At 40.0% G+C, this 23,310-nt stretch overlaps 1 long non-coding RNA gene across 2 annotated transcripts; it reads left to right on the top strand.

The window, feature by feature from the left end:
- The first annotated feature begins 1,785 nt into the window (after positions 1-1,785).
- LOC102999962 (uncharacterized) lies at positions 1,786-20,475 on the top strand. 2 transcript variants are annotated; one of them, XR_451905.2, is made up of 4 exons: positions 1,786-1,889; positions 15,086-15,226; positions 18,115-18,290; positions 20,147-20,475. It is a non-coding gene; the product is annotated as an uncharacterized LOC102999962 (long non-coding RNA). The 2 variants fall into 2 exon arrangements; XR_003624281.2 differs by lacking the exon at positions 18,115-18,290.
- Positions 20,476-23,310: the final 2,835 nt, after the last annotated feature.

Genomic DNA, 23,310 nt, shown 5'->3' with positions numbered 1-23,310 from the left:
AAAACGCTAGCTTCCTAAACACACTATGTACTCCATCATAGTAGGGCTACAATTTATAAGAAAACCTAAAACAACAACAACAACAACAAAAACAAAAACAAGATACCTTGGTGTCCTGTAAGAGTTAATGGCACTTTCATAGTGGCATCTTAACTTATGTAGAAAGAGGAACTAAAGGGAGATCTCTGGCCCAATAATAGAAGGCATCACAAACTATTCATTCTCTGACTATCAGAAAATAATTCAAATTCGTTTCCATAAATATCCCATTCCACCCAGATGGCCTTGTCCTAGTGTTTACAAAATAGAGCAATTTTATAAATATTTTGCCATCAAAGCTAAAAGCCATTTCCAAGAAACAGCAATGGGATGCTTTTAAGAGTATGTTCCCATCTCTATCAGATCAGGTCTGATTAACAAACTACACTTTCCCTAAATGGCCCTTCTCATTTATTTATAATGTCACAATCATTATTAATTGGAGCTTTAGCTGATAGCTGCCTCTGCTTGAAGGTGATTTTTGAATTAAAGATTTAAGTAGATGACCAAAATAAAAGGAGGCAGAATGAGGAACAAATGTAAAACAAAACAACAGAGGAAATTGAGAAATAGCTTAATAGTTTGAGAAAGAATGCAACCGCTGGCCCCAAAGAGTCCAGTGATGTGTTTAAAGCAGGGTTTATATTGCAGAATTTTGGTGAAGGTGACAGTTTGGGTCTAGTGCACATGTCTTATTTCCTTTCTTCTTTAATCCTTGCCTTGGAGGGACAGACAGATGCTCGGAAAGCTCCCATACACTCATGACATAAATATATGATTCTCTGTGTAGTAGCCACATCTAATGCCTTCATGTCAGTCCATCTCAATGAAAAGGAAAATGCACTGTCTAGAAATTTCAAGAAATCACACCTCACTACCTTCCATTCTGTTGATTTTTGCTGATTTTCTTATGGAACATTTTTAAATCTGGTGAGGCAGTTACTTGTTGCAATGGAAGATACTATTTTTAACCAACAATCTTGAAAACTGTTTTCCACTCTGGTTTTTCACTTCCCATAAGCACACAAGCACAAAACCAGTTCCAAGGGCAGGTAATTTCATGTTTAAAGTTAGAAATTCACCTCACCAAAATAGATACCATCCATCATTAACCATCAAAGATTTTGAGTTCCATTTTCATAACTTACTGTAACAGAGAAGAGCCAAATCTGACTATATGTTAGATCTGTTTCTTTTACTTTAACCTTTGCTTTCTGCTGCTTTTGTTCACTAAAAGGATACTGTCTATACATAATGGCCTGCCTTGGGGAACCCTGCCTCTCTGCCTGAATGTTAAATCAAAGTGCCTTTGTTCAGGGAAACATCCGGAACCTGTCCATCTGTGGATGGCTACAAAAAAGAAGAAATTAACACATCCCCTCCCCGAGGCTGGCCATTCCAGGGGACATTTGCAAAACTTATGGCCTTTTTACTTTACTTCCTCATCTCCTCCCCCTCCCTGTGCTATAAAAGAAACTGGCATCCAAACCCTGATAAGATGGTTATTTTGAGACTTCAGTCTGCTATCTTCTTGGTCTGCCAGCTTTCCAAATAAAGTCGTATTCCTTGCCTCAACACCTCATCTCTGATTTATTGGCCTGTCATGTGGTGAGCAGAGTGAGCTTGGACTCAGTAACAGACTTGGCTTAGCCAGCCAGGAGTCTTGTTGCTCGTGGCTAGTCAGCCCCAGTCAGGGAACATCGGGGCAAGGCCCTAACAGCTGCCAGGACTATTTGTCCTGAGGATCTTCCCTTCAAAATTCCCTGAAGCGGCACCGGCTACCCCAGCACTTGGCAGTTGAAGCAAGGAACCGACCAACTTCTGCGAGTCCACAGACTCCAGTTTGTAGGGTAAATCTACCCAATTCGGTAACCGGTTCATTTGTTTTGGTCTTGGTCTTGCTTTGGTTTTGTGTATCCTTTTGTGTTGTGAGTCGACAGACTCAATTTTGTAGGGTAGGTCGCTCCTGCGTGCTCACTGGGAACATATTCCCCTCTCAGTTTGGGTTTTCCTTTATGGGATAAGGCAATTTGTTTGATTTCCCCCATTGGAGGGGGGAATTATTGTTGGACTCTACCTGATTTGAAGCCGGTTCATTGGGAACTAGTTCGTTAGTTTTGTAGGGTAAGTCTACCCAATTTGGGAAATAGTTCGTTGGTTTTGTAGGGTAAGTCTACCCCATTCAGGAACCAGTTCTTTGGTTTTGGTCTTAGTTTTGTGTGCGTCGATGTCAGAATTTGTTTGGGCCTTTTGTGTTGGAATTTGTTTGCGTCTTTTGTGTTTTGGTGTTATCAAACTTATAAAAATGGGAAATACTCCATCTATCCTGAAGGAGAGCCCTTTGGGGCATACATTAGATAAATGGGTGAAACATAACCATAAGCCTTTGTAAGAAAGACATGATGTACTATTGTAATAGAGTGTGGACCCAATATTTAAGATCAGAAGAGAGATGGCCCCTAAATGGCTCACTCAATTATTATATGATCTCCAGTTGGAAGCGTTTTGCAAAAGAGCAGGCTGCACTGGCAGTTGTTCCAACTGCACCCATCCCACGATGCTGCCATCATATTCACCACCTCCTGTTTCCCCTACCCATGGGGATCAAATCGAAGTTTCTATGTTAACCCCTGGAGCACAGGAGCCTGATTTAGTATCATCATCTAAGACCCGTCAGGGGACCCAATTTGGCCCAGGAGCCACTTCCGCAACAGGGCAATTTCCCTTGCGTCAACATCCTGTAAGAGGCCAGGGGACTCACTTGGACTTGAGATGTCTGATTCTAATTTCCCCACAGGAGCCCCAGGTAACTTTGACAGTGGGGAACAAGTTGATTGACTACCTTCCCTATTTATCTTAAGAGGCTTGAAAATATTAAACAAAGGAGAAACAAAGTCATCCTAGGAAAAACTTGCCTGTATCTTTGAGATGCAAATGTCCTATCTGGTCTTCTCAGGAACCCTCATCTCTGCCATCTTTTTAAAATGCAAACTTTGAAAAGAGGGTAAAGTAATTTAGAAATTGACTTGTCAAGGATAAATAAAAAACCTAAGTGTCTTTTCTGTAAAAATTCAGCCATCTAGACAAGTGAGCTTGATTTGTTCCATCTGCCAGAAACCTGATTTTAATCCAAACTCTTTTTGTAAATTGATGGGTTTTACATTGCTGTACCTGACTCAGGACTGAAATTTTGAAATGAAAACTATGATGTCTCTGTTTGTTTGTGTCCCTGTATGTGTCTTTGTCTTTGGATAACCTTTGGAGGTTGATTTGCTGATTTGTGGATGAGCTCTATTTAATTGGCTTAAAGAAAAGTAAGTGCTTACAAACCAAATAATTCTAAATACAAGAAAAATTAAGCTAAATGAGTTTTAGGTTCACAGGAACTGAGAAATATTCAGTATTAATGTTTGTTGATCTAATTAATATAGACATGTCATTAGAGTCATCAACATTAAGTATAATATCTTATTGTGCTTAGATTTAATATAAGCTAAATAAAATCTTGTTATATCTGTTGCAAATTTGTCAGCAAGGAAAGTAACTGGATGTGAAGAAATTTTTAGAAAAAAAATGCAAATGAGATAAGAGCTTTAGGTGAACTTTTTAAAATAATTATCTTTTAGGAATGTCTATCTAAAATTAAACTCTCCAGATATTTGACAACTTGAAAGTTAGAATTGTGCTAAAATAAGTTAAGTGATGGAAGGTTTATGGAAACTGGACCCCAAGAAAAGAGTTTTGTACATGGTCAGAATTGACTAAGTTTAAAATAAGTTTAATTGAGTAAAAATATTTCAAAAGTAAGCTGGTGCAAAACTTGAATTTGGCTTTTCTCTCTGCTAAGAAGACAAAGTTTCTTAATATTTTGAATTTCCTTTGATAACACATTTTAAGTTTCTCTACCTTTTTAGTGATCTGTTCTGTATTTGCCTTTCAAATCCTTTATTGTTATTTTGGCTAAGTGAATAACTATTGTTTCACAGGGACCTGTGTTCCTATCTGACTGTTTTAAACTTTTTTGATATTTTTTTGATAAAACTTCCCAAATCAGATTTTCCTGATCAGCAACTCCAAATGTGCACAGTAAAAAAATTAAACGAGAAGCTTAAGATTCCTGTGTTTTTAGGGAGTCATTTACAGTTAACCTAAATGAGTAAAATAGCCCTGCAGAGACTACTGTAACTATGGTGACGGTTAAGAAGACTGACTTTGGAGATTGGTTCAAGATGGCGGAGTAGAAGGACATGCTCTAACTGCCTCTTGCGAGAGCACTGGAATCACAACTAACTGCTGAACAATCATCAACAGGAAGACACTTGAACACACCAGAAAAGATACCCCACATCCAAAGACAAAAGAGAAGTCACAATGAGACCATAGGAGGAGCGCGATCACAATAAAATCAAATCCCATAACTGCTGGGTGGGTGACTCACAAACTGGAGAAGTCCACCCACTGGAGTGAAGGTTCTGAGCCCCACGTCAGGCTTCTCAACCTGGGGGCCTGGCATCGGGAAGAGGAATTCCTAGAGAATCAGACTTTGAAGCCTAGTGGGATTTGAATGCAGGACTTCGACAGGACTGGGGAAATGGAGACTCCACTGTTGGAGGGCACACACAAAGTAGTGTGCACATCAGGACCCAGGGGAAGGAGCAGTCGCCCCATAGGAGACTGAACCAGACCTACCTGCTGGTGTAGGAGGGTCTCCTGCAGAGGCAGGGGGTGGCTGTGGCTCACCGTGGGGACAAGGACACTGGCAGCAGAAGTTCTGGGAAGTACTCCTTAGCGTGAACCCTCCCAGAGTTCACCATTAGCCCCACCAAAGAGCCCAGGTAGGCTCCAGTGTTGGGTTGCCTCAGGCCAAACAACCAACAGGGAGGGAACTCAGCCCCACCCATCAACAGAGAAGTGGATAAAAGTTTTATGAGCTCTGTCACCAGAGCAACACCCATCTCCACCCACCACCGTCACTCACATCAGGAAACTTGCACAAGCCTCAGAGATAGCCTCATCCACGAGAAGGCAGACAGCAGAAGCAAAAAGAACTAGTCCTGCAGCCTGTGGAACAAAAACCACATTCACAGAAAGAGAGACAAGATGAAAAGGCAGAGGGCTATGTACCAGATGAAGGAACAAGATAAAACCCCAGAAAAACAACTAAATGAAGTGGAGATAGGCAACCTTCCAGAAAAAGAATTCAGAATAATGATAGTGAACATGATCCAGGACCTCGGAATAAGAATGGAGACAGAGATTGAGAAGATGCAAGAAATGTTTAACAAAGACCTAGTAGAATTAAAGAACAAACACCTAGAAGAATTAAAGAACAAACAGAGATGAACAATACAATAACTGAAATGAAAAATACACTAGAAGGAATCAATAGCAGAATAACTGAGGCAAAAGAACGGAGAAGTGACCTGGAAGACAGAATGGTGGAATTCACTGCTGTGGAACAGAATAAAGAAAAAAGAATGAAAAGAAATGAAGACAGCCTAAGAGACCTCTGGGACAACATTAAACACAACAACATTCTCATTATAGGGGTCCCAGAAGGAGAAGAGAGAGAGAAAGGACCTGAGAAAATACATGAAGAGATTATAGCTGAAAACTTCCCTAACATGGGAAAGGAAATAGCCACCCAAGTCCAGAAAGTGCAGAGTCCCAGGCAGGATAAACACGCCAAGACACATAGTAATCGAATTGGCAAAAATTAAAGACAAAGAAAAATTATTGAAAGCAGCAAGAGAAAAATGACAAATAACATACAAGGGAACTCCCATAAGGTTAACAGCTGACTTTTCAGTAGAAACTCTATAAGCCAGAAGGGAGTGTCATGATATATTTAAAGTGATGAAAGGGAAGAACCTACATCCAATATTACTGTACCCGACAAGGATCTCATTCAGATTTGACAGAGAAATCAAAAGCTTTACAGACAAACAAAAGCTAAGAGAATTCAGAACCAACAAACCAGCTCTACAACAAATGCTAAAGGAACTTCTCTAGGCAGGAAACACAAGAGAAGAAAAAGACTTACAAAAACAAACCCATTACAATAAAGAAAATGGTAATAGGAACATACATATTGATAATTACCTTAAATATGAATGGATTAAATGCTCCAACCAAAAGACACAGGCTTGCTGAATGGATACAAAAACAAGACCCATATATATGCTGTCTACTAGAGACCCATTTCAGACCTAGGGACAAATACAGACTGAAAGTGACAGGATGGAAAAAGATATTCCATGCAAATGGAAATCAAAAGAAAGCTGGAGTAGCAATACTCATATCAAATAAAATAGACTTTAAAATAAAGAATGTTACAAGAGACAAAGAAGGACAGTACATAGTGATCAAGGGATCAATCCAAGAAGAAGATATAACAATTATAATTATATATGCACCCAACATAGGAGCACCTCAATACATAAGGCAACTGCTAACAGCTATAAAAGAGGAAATAAACAGTAACACAAAAATAGTGGGGGACTTTAACACCTCACTTACACCAATGGACAGATTATCCAGAGAGAAATTTAATAAGGAAACACAAGCTTTAAATGACACAATAGACCAGATAAATTTAATTGATATTTATAGGACATTCCATCCAAAAACAGCAGATTACACTTTCTTCTCAAGGGTGCACGGAACATTTTCCAGGATAGATCACATCTTGGGTCACAAATCAAGCCTCAGTAAATTTAAGAAAATTGAAATCATATCAGGCATCTTTTCTGACCACAACGCTATGAGATTAGAAATCAATTACAGGGAAACAAAAGTAAAAAAAAACAAACACATGGAGCCTAAACAATACGTTACTAAATAACCAAGAGATCACTGAAGAAATCAAAGAGGAAATCAAAAAAAACCTAGAGACAAATGACAATGAAAACACTACGATCCAAAACCTATGGGATGCAGCAAAAGCAGTTCAAAGAGAGAAGTTTATAGCAATACGAGCCTACCTCAAGGAACAACAAACATCTCAAATAAACAATCTAACCTTACACCTAAAGGAACTAGAGAAAGAAGAACAAACAAAGCCCAAAGTTAGCAGAAGGAAAGAAATCATAAAGATCAGAGCAGAAATAAATGAAATAGAAACAAAGAAAACAATAGCAAAGATCAATAAAACTAAAAGCTGATTCTTTGGGAAGATAAACAAAATTGATAAACCATTAGCCAGACTCATCAAGAAAAAGAGGGAGAGGACTCAGATCAATAAAATTAGAAATGAAAAGGAGAAGTTACAACAGACACTGCAGAAATACAAAGCATTCTAAGAGATGACTACAAGCAACTCTATGCCAATAAAATGGACAACCTAGAAGCAATGGACAAATTCTTAGAAAGATAAAACCTTCCAAGACTGAACCAGGAAGAAATTGAAAATATGAACAGACCAATCACAAGTAATGAAATTGGAAGCTGTGATTAAATATCTTCCAACAAACCAGGACCAGGACCAGATGGCTTCACAGGAATTCTATCAAACATTTAGAGAAAAGCTAACACCCATCCTTCTCAAACTCTTCCAAAAAATTGCAGAGTAAGGAACACTCCCAAACTCATTCTATGAGGCCACCATCACCCTGATACCAAAAGCAGACAAAGATACAGCGAAAAAAGAAAATTACAGACCAATATCACTGATGAATATAGATGCAAAAATCTTCAGCAAAATACTAGCAAACAGAATCCAACACATAAAAAGGATCATACACCATGATCAAGTGAGATTTACCCCAGGGATGCAAGGATTCTTCAATATATGCAAATCAATCAATGTGATACATCATATTAACAAATTGAAGAACAAAAACCATGTGGTCATCTCAATAGATGCAGAAAAAGCTTTTGACAAAATTCAACACCCATTTATGATAAAAACTCTCCAGAAACTGGGCATAGAGGGAACCTACCTCATCATAATAAAGGCCATATATGACAAACCCACAGCAAACATCATTCTCAATGGTGAAAAACTGAAAGCATTTCCTCTAAGATCAGAAACAAGACAAGGATGTCCACTCTCACCACTATTATTCAACATAGTGTTGGATGTCCTAGCCACGGAAATCAGAGGAGAAAAAGAAATAAAAGGAATACAAATTGGAAAAGAAGTAAAACTGTCACTGTTTGCACATGACATGATACTATACATAGAGAATCCTAAAGATGCCACCAGAAAACTACTAGAGCTAATCAATGAATTTGGTAAAGTAGCAGGATACAAAATGAATGCACAGAAATCTCTTGCATTCCTATACACTAATGATGAAAAATCTGAAAGTGAAATTAAGGAAACACTCCCATTTACCTTTGCAACAAAAAGAATAAAATACCTAGAAATAAACCTACCTAGAGAGACAAAAGACCTGTATGCAGAAAACTATAAGACACTGATGAAAGAAATTAAAGATGATACCAACAGATGAAGAGATATACCATGTTCTTGGATTGGAAGAATCAATATTGTGAAAATGACTATACTACCCAAAGCAATCTACAGATTCAATGCAATCCCTATCAAATTACCAATGACATTTTTTTACAGAACTAGAACAAAAAATCTTAAAATTTGTATGGAAACTCAAAGGACTCCAAATAGCCAAAGCAGTCTTGAGGAAGAAAAATGGAGTTGGAGGAATTAGACTCCCTGACTTCAGACTATACTACAAAGCTACAGTAATCAAGACAATATGGTCTGGCACAAAACCAGAAATATACATCAATGGAACAGGATATAAAGCCCAGAGATAAACCCACGCACCTATGGTCAACTAATCTATGCCAAAAGAGGCAAGGATATATAATGGAGAAAAGACAGTCTCTTCAATAAGTGGTGCTGTGAAAACTGGACAGCTACAGGTAAAAGAATGAACTTAGAACATTCCCTAACACCATACACAAAAATAAACTCCAAATGGATTAAAAACCTAAATGTAAGAGTGGATACTATAAAACTCTTAGAGGAAAACATAGGAAGAACACTCTTTGACATAAATCACAACAAGATCTTTTTGATCCACTTCCTACAGTAATGGAAATAAAAACAAAAAGAAACAAATGGGACCTAAAGAAACTGAAAAGCTTTTGCAAAGCAAAGGAAACTACAAACAAGACAAAAAGACAACCTTCAGAATGGGAGAAAATATTTGGAAACGAATCAACAGACAAAGGATTATCTTCCAAAATATATAAATAGCTCATGCAGCTCAGTATTAAAAAAACAAACAGCCCAATCCAAAAATGGGCAGAAGACCTAAATAGACATTTCTCCAAAGACGACATAGAGATTGCCAAGAAGTGCATGAAAAGCTGCTCAAAATCACTAATTACTAGAGAAATGCAAATCAAAACTACAATGAGGTATAACCTTACACCAGTTGGAATGCGCATCATCAGAAAATCTACTGATGAAAGTAGATGATGCTGGAGAGGGTGTGGAGAAAAGGGAACCCTCTTGCACTGTTGGTGGGAATGTACATTGATACAGCCACTATGGAGAACAGTCTGGAAGTTCCTTAAAAACCTAAAAATAGAATTACCATATGACCCAGCAATCCCACTACTGGGCATATACTCAGAGAAAAATCATAATTCAAAATGACACATGCACCCCAACATTCATTTCAGCACTATTTACAATAGCCAGGTCATGGAAGCAACCTAAATGTCCATCCACAGATGAATAGATAAAGAAGATGTGGTGCATATATACAATGGATTATTACTCAGCTATAAAAAGGAACAAAATTGGGTCATTTGTAGAGATGTGGATGAATCTAGAGACTGTCATACAGAGTGAAGTAAGTCAGAAAGAGAAAAGCAAATATCGTATATTAACACATATATTTGAAACCTAGAAAAATGGTACAGATGAACAGGTTTGCAGGGCAGAAATTGAGACAGAGATGTAGAGACCGAATGTATGGACACCAATGTGGGAAAGCGGTGGGGGGTGTTTGTGTTGGTGTGATGAATTGGGAGATTGGGATTGACATATATACACTACTATGTATAAAATGGATAACTAATAAGAACCTGCTGTGTAAAAAAAATCAATAAAATAAAATTCAAAAAAAACCTTCCCAAATTAAATTATAATGAAGTTCCTTTGACCTCTAGCTAACTTTGGGATGCTTCAAAGGGCCCCTGAAACACCCCAAAGTGAGAGATTAACTAACTGGTTTCACTTGGTATGTTGAATTACATGGGAAGTGTTGTCAAATAAGTAATAAATCTTCTTAGGTTATATTGTATGGCAAATGATACAGGTATTCTAGAGATTATATGGAGTTCCTAAAATTTGATATGTCCTGGTAAAATGTTATCAGTCATAATTCTAGCTATTATCTGAAAGTGTTGCATGTCACAGCAGTAACAAAGTTACTTTGTCAGTTGCATTGTAATCAGATTTAAACGTGCCTTCTTAAGTCTTTCACCATTATAGACAATTATGGTTTAACTCTGATGCCTTTGCAAAAATGCTTCCTCTTCAAGAAGATTTATAGAAAGGACCTTTGGATAAATACAAATTTCTGGCTTTCAGACCATAATGCTGAACTGGGTAAGAAACTGAAGAATTCTAATGGGAAACTTGATGGCTTCATAAAGCTGTTAACAAGAAGGATTAGTTACATAGGACTGAGTAAATTGGTGAATATGGTTATAATTTTTACAGTTTCTATCTGAAAATGACTGGTTTAAATCTGTGTTTTCCAGGTGTAAGGAAAACCTTTCCCTTAAACTAATTATGACTTAACAGTAATTTGGTGAATTATACCTTTGTAAGCCAAATTGTTTGTGCTTTGTGTCTCCCTGCTCGACTATGTTTTTTTCAATGTTACCAGCTGCATTATTTATATCCTGTCTATTTTATAAGATTTGTCTCTTACAGTACCCAGTGTGTAACCAAGCTTCCAACAAAACTTCTATGGTTAAACATCTTGAGGAAATAAATCACATTTATAACATAAAATAATTGTAATAGTGTGATTCTAGGTATAGGGAGAAGCAACAAGGAAAAATATCTCCTGGATCATAATTAGATAGAGGATCCAGAGAATCTTTAATTATCAATAGGGCTTAATTGAAAAACTAGCACCTGGAGTGGCATATCAAGAATTTCACCTGATCTGGGATGAGTCTCCCAGCACCATGGGACAAAATTTGATCATGAAATATTGGATTGGACCAAATATTGGTCAAAATCCTGACCAAGAAGAGAGGATATGAGAAATGGAATATTTCCTGCCACATCGGTCATTAGTGATTGCAGCCCTCCAACGTGAGCCTGTGAATGCTGAGGAAACTCAGGATATGAGAATACAGGATACAGGCCCCAGATAGCTGAGGTACATATCAAGGGATTGATTTCAGTGAGCCCAGACTCTTGCATTTTCCCATACCTAGAAAAGTGCTAAATTCCTCAACTCTCTTGAGATGCTGCCTTCCTGGGCCTGAAGCCCTCAAAATTCCTGCTGAATAGATCATCACTCTCAACCTTTAGGTTGTGAATATTTTTTTAAGGCCACTGGTATAAAGGAGACACTTTCCAGAGAGGAATAAAAGAAGCGACGTTTGGAACACTGGAACCGATGGCAGACACTCCCAGAAAGATCCATCTGACGAAGCAATTAGAACGGTCATCACCCCTTTTTCCACAAGATTGTGGAATGGAGATTGACAGTGGGGAATTGTAACAGAGAAGAGCCAAATCTGACTACATGTTGGATCTGTTTCTTTTACTTTAACCCTTGCTTTCTGCTCCTTTTGTTCACTAAAAGGATACTGTCTATACATAATGGCCTGCCTTGGGGAACCCTGCCCCTCTGCCTGAATGTTAAACTAAAGTGCACTTTGGTTTAACATCATCATCCAAAGTGGCCCAGATTAGGACAACTGAAACACAGTAGGAAGCTCAATAACTATTTGTCCAATAAATGAATGATCCAATGAATCAGAGAAGGCTCTGGTTCTAACTCCTCAGGTCCAGATGGGGGCCCAGGGCACTGAAGGGACTTGTCCAAAATCTCCACAAGTCAGTGGCTAAGTTGAAACAAGAACCCAACCTCTTGTACAGGCTCTTTCTACCTTGGGCCACTCTGAGCAGTTAACTGTTTCTTACAGATGTGGGGTGAATGTACAATTTATCATCCAAACCAGGATGCTTTCAGAGGGAGATGGAGTATTAGTAATATTTATGCGAGAATAATAAGTGAAAGATAGGGTGGTCCCGGGCAAACTGGGGTGTGTGATCATCCTACCTGTAGGTCTTGGCTCATTGGACGGAGACTTTGAAGACAGGCCTCCCATGTTGCACTTCTCCACGCTCTGTGCAGCACAGGGGCCCAGCTGTCACGCTCCACACTGCATTGCGCAGGGATGGCCCTGCACACGGGACAGTTGGGATTCTGCTGGGGCTCTTGAGGGCACATTACAGAGCTCAGTTGTGCCACACGTTTGCAATTAGAACATGTGTATTCACTGAGTGCACTTATTGAGGCCATGATGCGTGGAGGAATGGCATCTAAAACAGAAACTCTGTAGCATCTGGTCAAGAAATTCTGACCATGAAAACCGTGGAGCGTGCACAATAAAAATGCACGGGTTGCTGATGACCCTGCATGACCTTCCACGTGTGGTGCTCCACTAGTAAGGGAAAATTTAAGGGAAAACAGCTCTTAGAGTGCACGTACAGTGGTTTCAGGGGACAGGTGTGCAGGACCAGAAGCTGATGCAACCTGGTGCAATCCAGGCCACAACTCAACCTTCCCCACAATGAACATTCCACCCCTAATCAAAAAGACCCCCACCCATTAAAAGGGCTAAAGATAAGATAAAGGGGGATCAACAACCTTTCGTGACACTCCTCACTCTCGAGGATGCCCGCAATCTTCTCTTTCGAGTGTATAACTTTCACTTCCGCCCTGAATAAACTGCTTCTTTGTTCTCTTTGCTTCTCATTCTCAGTGTGTGTGTGTGTTTATTTTTTCTTGGTATGTTGTGTTCTTTGCCCAAGTTCTTTTGGACAAGTTGAACAAGAGCCTGGACTTTTGCTAAAGCTTTTCTGGTATCAATTTCAGGAGGACTTCATTGGAATTAGGACATGCATTGTAGCCCACAGTTTCCATGCAGGGTGACCCATGGAGATGGGTCAGATCTTGTCTATCTCAGCACTGCCTGTAGGAAGTGGTGAGGATGCATTTGTAAGTAAATTAGGGGATCTTTTCTTTTGGCTTTCAGCTCACTTCAGAGCCCCAGAAATCATGAGGCTCATGGTTCTCCCAGTCTGTAAAATAAAACCAAAGTTATTCACAAGCACAGGAAAACTCTAAGCAGTGGTACATCAATAAATATTTAGTAATTGGCTCTCTGAAGAAAAAAAAAACAAACTCTGACAGGTACCTTCTACTATGATCTCTTTCTACCCATAGAGTACTTCTGACACCAAATGTGTGGGTTTTCCACACCAAGCAATCCTTTAGTTCTCTCTGGACACCAACTGGGTGTTCCACAATTTAATTCAATTCTGACACTATCTACCCAAAGTTAGTCCAGACCCTAGAGGTTAAGGGCTCAGTCCCATGAGATTGCCTCCCAATTCAGATGACAATTACAAGTAGTGGGTCCCCAGGACCCACATTTTGTCCAACTTAGCTACAACTGGGTTATTCTCACTTGCCTCTCCATAGTTTTGATAATTTGCTATAACAACTCACAGAACTCAGGGGAGAACTTTACTTATTATTGCCAGTTTATCAAAAATATATCATAAAGGATACAAATGAATAGCCAGATGGAGGGGTCTGGAAGGGTCCTAAGTACAGGAGCTTCTGCAGAGTTTGGGGTCCACCACTCTCCTGGAATTCACCAACCCAGAAGCTCTCTAAAACCCATAATTTAGGGTTTGTAGAGAGGTTCTACTTTGTAGGCATTGTTGATTAAATCATTGGCCACTGGTGATTAACTCAATCCCTATCTTCCTCTCCTCTTTGGAGATTGGGGGTGGAGCTGAATGTTCCAACCCTCTAATCACATAGTTGGTTCCTTTGGCAACCAGCCCCCATCCTGAAGCTCTTTAGGGGCCTATGAAGAGTCACCTCATTGACATAAACAGGTATGATTGAAAGGGACTTATTATGAATAACAAAAGATGCTCACCCCTATCACTCAGGAAATTCCAAGGGTTTTAGAAGCTCTGTGCCAGAAACCAGGGACAAAGTCCAAATATATATTTTTTTATTATATCACAGCAACATTTGCCAATTTCCATGGTGTAAATACTTTCGGCATGGACAATTTCAAGCTACCAACTTGACGTCTCTAAACATGGAATGGGGAAGAGATGCACACAATTGACTGTCCCCAGCTGGCAGGGGCCATCTCCAGCACACCACTGAGTCTTAAGCAACCCTAAAAAGTCAAGTTTTAAGGAAGGAGATGAGAACTAAGCCTCTTCCCATTAATCTGAGCTAGAAAGGTAGTCTTGCATTCAACAACTTTCTGTTTTTCTATGTTGTGATATTTATGTCATTCTGTTTGTGTCAGATCCACAAAAACTGTGATGGGAGAATGCAAAAGTCATAAGGGACATGGTCCCTGCTTTATATATACTCAGTCCCTCTGTATAGTCACATACCTGAACTCACCTGGTCCTCATAGCAACTCTGTAAGGGGAGGAGGAGGCATAATAATTAGCATTTTAGAGATGAGGAAACCAAAGCTTCATGCCATCTTCCCAAGGTCACACAGGTGTAGGGGAGAACAGTTTCTTGAATCTGTCTCCTTCTCCCAGTCCAAGCACTTTCATCTGTGACACATTATTACTCCTCATTGGAGAGCAATCCCAGGGCAATGTCAATGCTGGTTCCTAAACTTGGGCATTCAGGGCTGTGTTCAAGTGCTTGCACAGACTACTTAACCCAGTGTCTGTCACTAAAATAGAGGTTTGCAGCCCTTGGAGTTGCTTTGCTGTACTAGCCATACTCTGTCCCGAAGAATGATTTTGCTTTTCTTATAGGTCAAGTTGTGCCTCCTTTCAATAGCATATTTTCAGAAGAAAGAATGCAGTGACTCCAAGCTCTTGGTCCACTGCAAAAATGCGGCAGAGGCTGAACAATAATTGAATTAAGAACCACAAAAGTTGAATATTTTCTCCCAGGTGATGTACTTAAAATTCAGGTAAACTACCCTCATGTAACCAGCAGAGACTTATTGAAAACAAGCTGAGTTTCCATTAAGCAAATTTCATGGAGCCGAAGGAAAATTGTACACTTTGTTGCACCTTAAAAATAGGAACTGCAAGTATTAAGAGAGCAAAATATCACAGTTAATAATCACGGTGAGAGGCTTAATCACAAAATATTACATCTATATACTCACATCATGCATTGTAAAAATAATGAACTATTAGAGCAGAATTTAAGGAAACATAAATGCTAAAGTATAATTAGCTAGTTTTATCTGCAACAGCTACATGTGCTTAATTACCTTTTTTTTTTTTAAGTTTTCCCTTTCAAATGTAGGTTCTTTTTTTCAAAATTTATTTATTTAATTTATTTATTTTTAGCTGCATTGGGTCTTTGTTGCTGCACGCGGGGTTTCTCTAGTTGCAGTGAGCAGGGGCTACTCTATGTTGCGGTGTGTGTGCTTCTCATTGCGGTGGCTTCTCTTGTTGCGGAGCACGGGCTCTAGGCTCATGGGCTTCAATAGTTGTGGCATGCGGGCTCAGTAGTTGTGGCTTGCAGGCTCTAGAGCACAGGCTCAGTAGTTGTGGTGCACGGGCTTAGTTGCTGGCGGCATGTGGGATCTTCCCAGATGAGGGCTCGAACCCATGTGCCCTGCATTGGCAGGCAGATTCTTAACCACTGTACCACCAGGGAAGCCCAGTAATTAATTACCTTTTAATCAACCTAGTTTTCCCTGAGCTCCCAGAAGAACAGGATATTCAAGTTTATCTTAAACTCATTTAAACAAAAATCATTCAAGGACATATACCCAATACAAATGCTTTGGGGCTACAGAATTTCCAAAGCCATTTCAGTTTAATTCTGTTTAGTGATCCTCTCCCTATTTAAAAAAAAATGTTTTAAAAGAGACTGTTTCCAACATAATCAGAGAGAAAGTATTATATTGCTTTCTAAGATTCCCATTTAGTCCTCAAAATGCCCCTTCTGACTTCCTTACTTCTTTATTTCTTGACAAAAGAGAAAAAAGTGTCACTTTGTAGCATAAGCTCTCTGATATGAGTAGAAATACTTTACTTATTGATGGAAAGATGTGGCTTCCTTGGCGGTCAAACTGCCTTGCTCAGGAAATTCCCTCTGGTTGCATCTCTGGGAAATCAGCCCACAGTTAAGCAGGCAGCACCCTATTTATTTATGTATCCACACCTGACCTTTGACACAAACTTCTTTTAGAGAGATCTGGAGTAGGTAATTTTAACCCTATTCTAGAACTGACTTTATATTTCTTTTGTTTAGCAAGGGGGAGAGAAAGAATTCTAGGATCTGCAGACAAAAAAAAAAAAAAAAAAGCTGTTACAAGAAAAAGTTGCTGTGAAAATTAGCGATGAAGTGAGAAGATAGTATAAAGGAGATAAACTGCACAACAGCTGCTATTACAACCAGTGTTTGGCTGATGAAAATCTTCTTGAGCTGCTTTATTGGAACAAAACCATATTAGGAAGTCCCAATTCTATTTATAGCCAAGATGTACACAAAGTCAGTAGCACCTGGGGTGGGGGGGATTCCAATATTTCTCTTTGTTGTTCTGTAACTAAATATGTTACAAAAGTTAAGCATTCTCTATCTCAGCCTCCACACAGAAATTTGAGTTAAACACAAAAGAGAAGCAATTTCTGGTTTGTTCGTGGGTCTGTCAGTTTTGCAGAGTCTGAGGAGGAAAGGATAATTTGGTGGTAAATAAATAATCTACCTTCCCACCTCTCAACGAGAAACACCCCAAGTACACGTGAAAACTCCATGTCAGAAGACAACCAAAACAGCAGTTCCTCCTTAACCAGCAGACTGCCCTCCTCAGGGAGAAGCCCCCACCTCCAGCCGGGACAACTTTACCAGCTTCCAGGATCCCAAAGTGGTGATGGCCCCAGGCCCAAGAAAGAGTCCAGGGCACAGTGGGGACCATGTTCCAGTCTTTGCCCAATGCCTGTCCCTACCTGCTCCCCCCTTCCTAATGGTCCAGCCCTCAGTTGCAGAGCTCTCCAGCTACAGGGGAGAAAACAGAATGTTCCCTTCTTCCACCAGCTACCACCCCACACAGTCCATAGGACGACACTCAGAGAGCACAGGCTCCATACAGAGCCATTGTGCACATTCTCTTATAGAAATTTCCTGGATTCCTCCTCTGGACTCTGTCCCAGGCCTCAGGACTCTCTCCCAAGCATCCTACTTCCCTTCCCAATGAAGAACCACCCCCCGTACCAAGCGATGGGCCCGCTGCCCCAAGAGCATAGAAGCCAATACTATGGCACCAGTTTTTGAGAAAAGAAAAAGCTTTATTGTGAGGTCAACAGGCAAAGAGAAAGGAGACACAGCTTCAGCTCAAAGCCATCTCCCCAGTCTGGGGTTTGGTCAAGCTTTTATGAGTTAGGGAGGAGGGTTGGTTTGCGGAAGTGCTGGTGAGCAGGTTTTGATTGCAGGGCTTTGGAGTATGGCCATTTACGGTGAGTAGGTAGAGGGACTTCACCACCGGGTCTTCCAGGACATTGGACCCTCCGCTTCTGAAAGGGCTCTGGCATTCAAGTTCTGGTCACATCAGGGTCCTTGGTTGCCTGGGGGAGAACTTGATTCCGGGTGTTATTTGAGGTCAGAATCTTCTCCTCTACATGCTTCGGCTGCATGACTTGCAGTTTTGTTCTGTTGTCTCTGAAGAACAACTCAGTACCTTGTTAGAAACAGGATAGGGCCAGTTTGGGTCCTCATTGCTTCCCGCCTTTACTTTTCTAGCCAGGTGTGTGCTCTTGGTTATTCAACCATTCCATTATCAATGTAGTAGAACTTTAATATATGCTACTTTATTAATACACAGAGAACCTTACCTGAGGACTGGTATCTTCATTCCCATCTAATGGATGAAGAAGCTGAGGCTCAGAGTCTCCAGGACAGCCCAGCTCACACCAGTCACTGGTCAAGACTGTCCCCAACAGTCTTTGCTGCATGGGCTGATGATTTTATGACTTGCAAGAGCTCTGGACAATGAGGCCTGTGAGTGGAGCCCTTTTAGATGCATGAAATGCAGTTTCTCACACACTGTGAGTGACATCATCCTCTGAACACACCACCACCAGTCACTGGAAAGGGGGTGTTATGGACTGAATGTGTCCCCCCCAAGAAAATTCATATGTTGAAATCAAATCCCCAATGTAATGGTATTTTGAGATGGACCCTTTGCGAGGTAATAAAATCATGAGGAAGGAGACTTCATAAATGAGATTAGTGCCCTAACGGGCCAGAGAGCTAGCTTGCCCTATTTCTGCCATGGGAGGATTGAGAAGTCGGCAGTCTGCAAACTAGAAGACACCTCTCACCAGGAACTGAGGTTGCTGGCACCCTGGCCTCAGACTTCCAGCCTCCAGAGTTGTGAGAAATAAATTTCTGTTGTTTATAAGCTGCCCAGTTTATGGTATTTTGTCAAGCGGTCAGAGGGAGTAAGTGCAGGGTAGACACTTTCTTCAAGGCAACCCCATGAGCTGGATATCATGCCCATTTTACAGATAGGAATTAAAGGCTCAGGGAAGTTAAGTAACCAGTCAAGACACAGAGCTAGGATTTGAACCGCACCTCCCCAAGCCCACCTTCCACCATGTCACTTCCTCATCTCACTTTAGGGATCCAAGGGAAACAAGAGCCCCCTATGCAAGGCCACTGTCCCAGTCCATGGGCTGGTCTCTGGTGCTGCCCATAGGCCAAACAGCCAAGCTCTTGGCTAGAATAGAGGGGTCCAGAGTTTGTTGCCATCCTCTGAGCCATGCAAGAATGTGCCTGCCCTCCTGCTCAGATCCCTGACCACTCTCTCCAATGGGCTTTGGTGGCCAAGGCTTTGAGGGGACAGCAGAGGAGGCTGTGTTTCTAGTTTGCCTTGGGTGGAACTGTACCAGGATTCCTGCCATCCCACAATTATCCTATATCCACCACTCTGATTAAGACATAAACAGAAGCCACTGTCTGCTATATCGGGCCTCAGCTGGTACATACAGCTTTTGGGTGTTATGCCCGAGCCTTGTCTTGCTGTTGGCAGCCCAAATTTATCTGCAGTGGGCCTCTCTAATACAAGGGGAGGCTGTGCTGGAGGCCAAGGAAACACAGAATAGAAATTAGACTTGTGCCTCCTTCCCTGATTTTCCAACAAGCCTTTACAGAGTCCTCAACCTTCTGACACTTGCTGACTATCACAATGCTTCTCTTTCCCATAATTGTATTTAAAAACATCAGGTAAATGTAAGACAGTTTGAGGAACTTGGGAAAGGGTCCCTGACAGCTGTGTGTGGAAGAGGGTTTGCTTGTGACCTGGGTTCTCCTGAGCAAGGCAGACCAGGTTCCACTTGCTGGAATGAGGAGGAGACACATCTTGCTGAAGGTGAAAGAGACAAGGCTCAGTGGACTTCATGAGACTCTCGTCCTCCTCTCTTGGTGCTCACCTGGCTCAGAATATGTACGATGATATACTGGCCTAGAAAAAATAGACCAGGTGCTAAGAGAATTACCGCTCTCACCTGTGTCATCATGTTATGCATTGAAACGTTGAGGGTAGAGGCTTCCAACACAGCCCTCTCTCTGGCCTTGCCAGGTGTCCCTCCCCACTGCTGCTCCCACCAGGCCTCTCATCCCTGCCAGCTCATCCCCCATGTGACTATCCAGAAAAGCGTGAGGAAAGCACTTGGCACTCCTGGTAGGGGAAGATGTCAGGGGCCTCATCCTCCATCCTCTGTACCAGTGGCTTAGTGACCCACTGCCAACCACGCCCCATTCCATTGTCTTCTCTTCATCACTGCTGCCAACTATCTGCTGCCAAAAGAAGTAACAATAACAGCAGAATGAACTTTACATCCTATATCTTCCAGCATTTTCCCTCTGAACAAAGTGGAGGAAGAACAACAGCCAAAGGAAGACTCAAAGGGGAGACAATGGGGATAATGACGAGATCTGATGACGTGGGGCAGTCAGACCCAAGGAAATGCAGCACCGGCCGCATAAAGCCTCCTCCTGTATCCAATGCCGAGGAACCAAAACATGGAGCCCAGAGCTGGAGCCTTGGGATGCCTTCCCAAATTACACTGTAACAGTCACAGGAGTAGGGCTCATGTTTCTTCTATAATTGTAGAATTTAAGGCACAATTTATTGGTTGCTTTCATCTTCCTCAGGTCTTGCTATGCTCTATTAAGTTTGGAAATTGTTGACTTTACCTTAAATGGTGTACAATAAAATTTTAAAATTAAGTTCTTAAATTTCTTTTTTTTTTTTCCACACACACACACTGTATTTTATTTTTACAAGAGATAAATAGACTGACACCAAGCATTGTACATGGATGACCACAACAAAAGCAACAATGATTGCAATTACCAAACATGAAACACTCATACTATGTCATAATATTGACATTCAGTCCAGTAATCCTCCACTGTAACAGCTCCTTTACTTTGCAGTGAAAATTGATTTGTATATTCTTTGCCTCTGAGTCCTTGTGGGATTTTTTTTTTTTAATTCAGACAGAAAGTCACAAAAATTATACTCATCCTCATCAGTTCACTCAGTCCCATGTAATTAATTAATTTTTTTTCATCTTGATCTTTTGTGAGCACTTTTATGAGTTCATCAGTTTTTCATTAGAGTTCTGAAAATGCTTATTCATTCAGTACAGCAGTACAGTCAGTTACCAGAAACCTGTACTTGTCAGAGTCTTTTCCATGAATTTCTTAAAGATGAAACCCTTTTATAGGAACATATTTGCAAAATCATCGGAGTACACCCAGAACTGTCTGTAAATGACAAAAGACTTAAAAATGACCATGGTTAAAGATTTGATGAAAGTTCATAATAATGCAGTTGACAAGAAAATTAGTTATTTCTGAGATATACATTTTAAAGTAATAACTAGGATTATTACTTATAACATTATACCAGAACATATAAGATTTTTAGAAGTTTCCTGTAATGTCTGAAACATTTATATTAACATATTTCCATACATATTTCCATACAAATACAAATATAAGATTTTTAGAAATTTCATGTAATGTCTGAAACATTTTTTTTTTTTTGGTAATGTCTGAAACATTTATATTAACATATTTCCATACATATTTCCATACAAATACAAATATAAGATTTTTAGAAATTTCATGTAATGTCTGAAACATTTATATTAACATATTTCCATACATATTTCCATACAAATACAAATATAAGATTTTTTAGAAATTTCATGTAATGTCTGAAACATTTATATTAACATATTTCCATACAAATAACCCAATGAAAGTTTAGTATTAGTTGTTTTGTTTGTTTTTTTATACTGCAGGTTCTTATTAGGCATCAGTTTTATACACATCAGTGTATACATGTCAATCCCAATCACCCAATTCAGCACACCACCATCCCCACCTCACCGCAGTTTGCCCCCCTTGGTGTCCATATGTCCATTCTCTACATCTGTGTCTCAACTTCTGCCCTGCAAACTGGCTCATCTGTACCATTTTTCTAGGTTCCACATACATGCATTAATATACGATATTTGTTTTTCTCTTTCTGACTTACTTCACTCTGTATGACAGTCTCTAGATCCATCCACGTCTCAACAAATGACTGAATTTCGTTCCTTTTTATGGCTGAGTAATATTCCATTGTATATATGTACCACAACTTCTTTATCCATTCATCTGTTGATGGGCATTTAGGTTGCTTCCATGACCTGGCTATTGTAAATAGTGCTGCAATGAACATTCGGGTGCATGTGTCTTTTTGAATTATGGTTTTCTCTGGGTATATGCCCAGTAGTGGGATTGCTGGGTCATATGGTAATTCTATTTTTAGTTTTTTAAGGAACCTCCATATTGTTCTCCATAGTGGCTGTATCAATTTACATTCCCACCAACAGTGCAAGAGGGTTCCCTTTTCTCCACACCCTCTCCAGCATTTGTTGTTTGTAGATTTTCTGATGATGCCCATTCTAACAGGAGTGAGGTGATACCTCATTGTAGTTTTGATTTGCATTTCTCTAATAATTAGTGATGTTGAGCATCTTTTCATGTGCTTCGTGGCCGTCTGTATGTCTTCTTTGGAGAAATGCCTATTTAGGTCTTCTGCCCATTTTTGGATTGGGGTGTTTGTTTCTTTGATATTGAGCTGAATGAGCTGTTTATATATTTTGGAGATTAATCCTTTGTCCGTTGATTCATTTGCAAATATTTTCTCCCATTCTGAGGGTTGTCTTTTTGTCTTGTTTATGGTTTCCTTTGCTGTGCAAAAGCTTTGAAGTTTCATTAGGTCCCACTTGTTTATTTTTGTTTTTATTTCCATTACTCTAGGAGGTGGATCAAAAAAGATCTTGCTGTGATTTATGTCAAAGAGTGTTCTTCCTATGTTTTCCTCTAAGAGTTTTATTGTGTCCAGTCTTATATTTAGGTCTCTAATCCATTTTGAGTTTATTTTTGTGTATGGTGTTAGGGAGTATTCTAATTTCATTCTTTTACATGTAGCTGTCCAGTTTTCCCAGCACCACTTATTGAAGAGACTGTCTTTTCTCCATTGTATATCTTTGCCTCCTTTGTCATAGATTAGTTGACCATAGGTGCGTGGGTTAATCTCTGGGCTTTCTATCTTGTTCCATTGATCTATGTTTCTGTTTTTGTGCCAGTACCATATTGTCTTGATTACTGTAGCTTTGTAGTATAGTCTGAAGTCAGGGAGTCTGATTCCTCCAGCTCCATTTTTTTGCCTCAAGACTGCTTTGGCTATTCGGGGTCTTCTGTGTCTCCATACAAATTTTAAGATGATTTGTTCTAGCTCCGTAAAAAATGCCATTGGTAATTTGATAGGGATTGCATTGAATCTGTAGATTGCTTTGGGTAGTATACTCATTTTCACAATGTTGATTCTTCCAATCCAAGAACATGGTATATCTCTCCATCTGTTGGTATCATCTTTAATTTCTTTCATCAGTGTCTTATAGTTTTCTGCATACAGGTCTTTTGTCTCCCTAGGTAGGTTTATTCCTAGGTATTT

The sequence above is a fragment of the Balaenoptera acutorostrata genome, chromosome 15, assembly GCF_949987535.1.
Source record: "Balaenoptera acutorostrata chromosome 15, mBalAcu1.1, whole genome shotgun sequence".
Taxonomy (NCBI): domain Eukaryota; kingdom Metazoa; phylum Chordata; class Mammalia; order Artiodactyla; family Balaenopteridae; genus Balaenoptera; species Balaenoptera acutorostrata.
The sequence above is the reverse complement of the archived record's forward strand: the minus strand, read 5'-3'. Positions and strand labels throughout refer to the sequence as shown.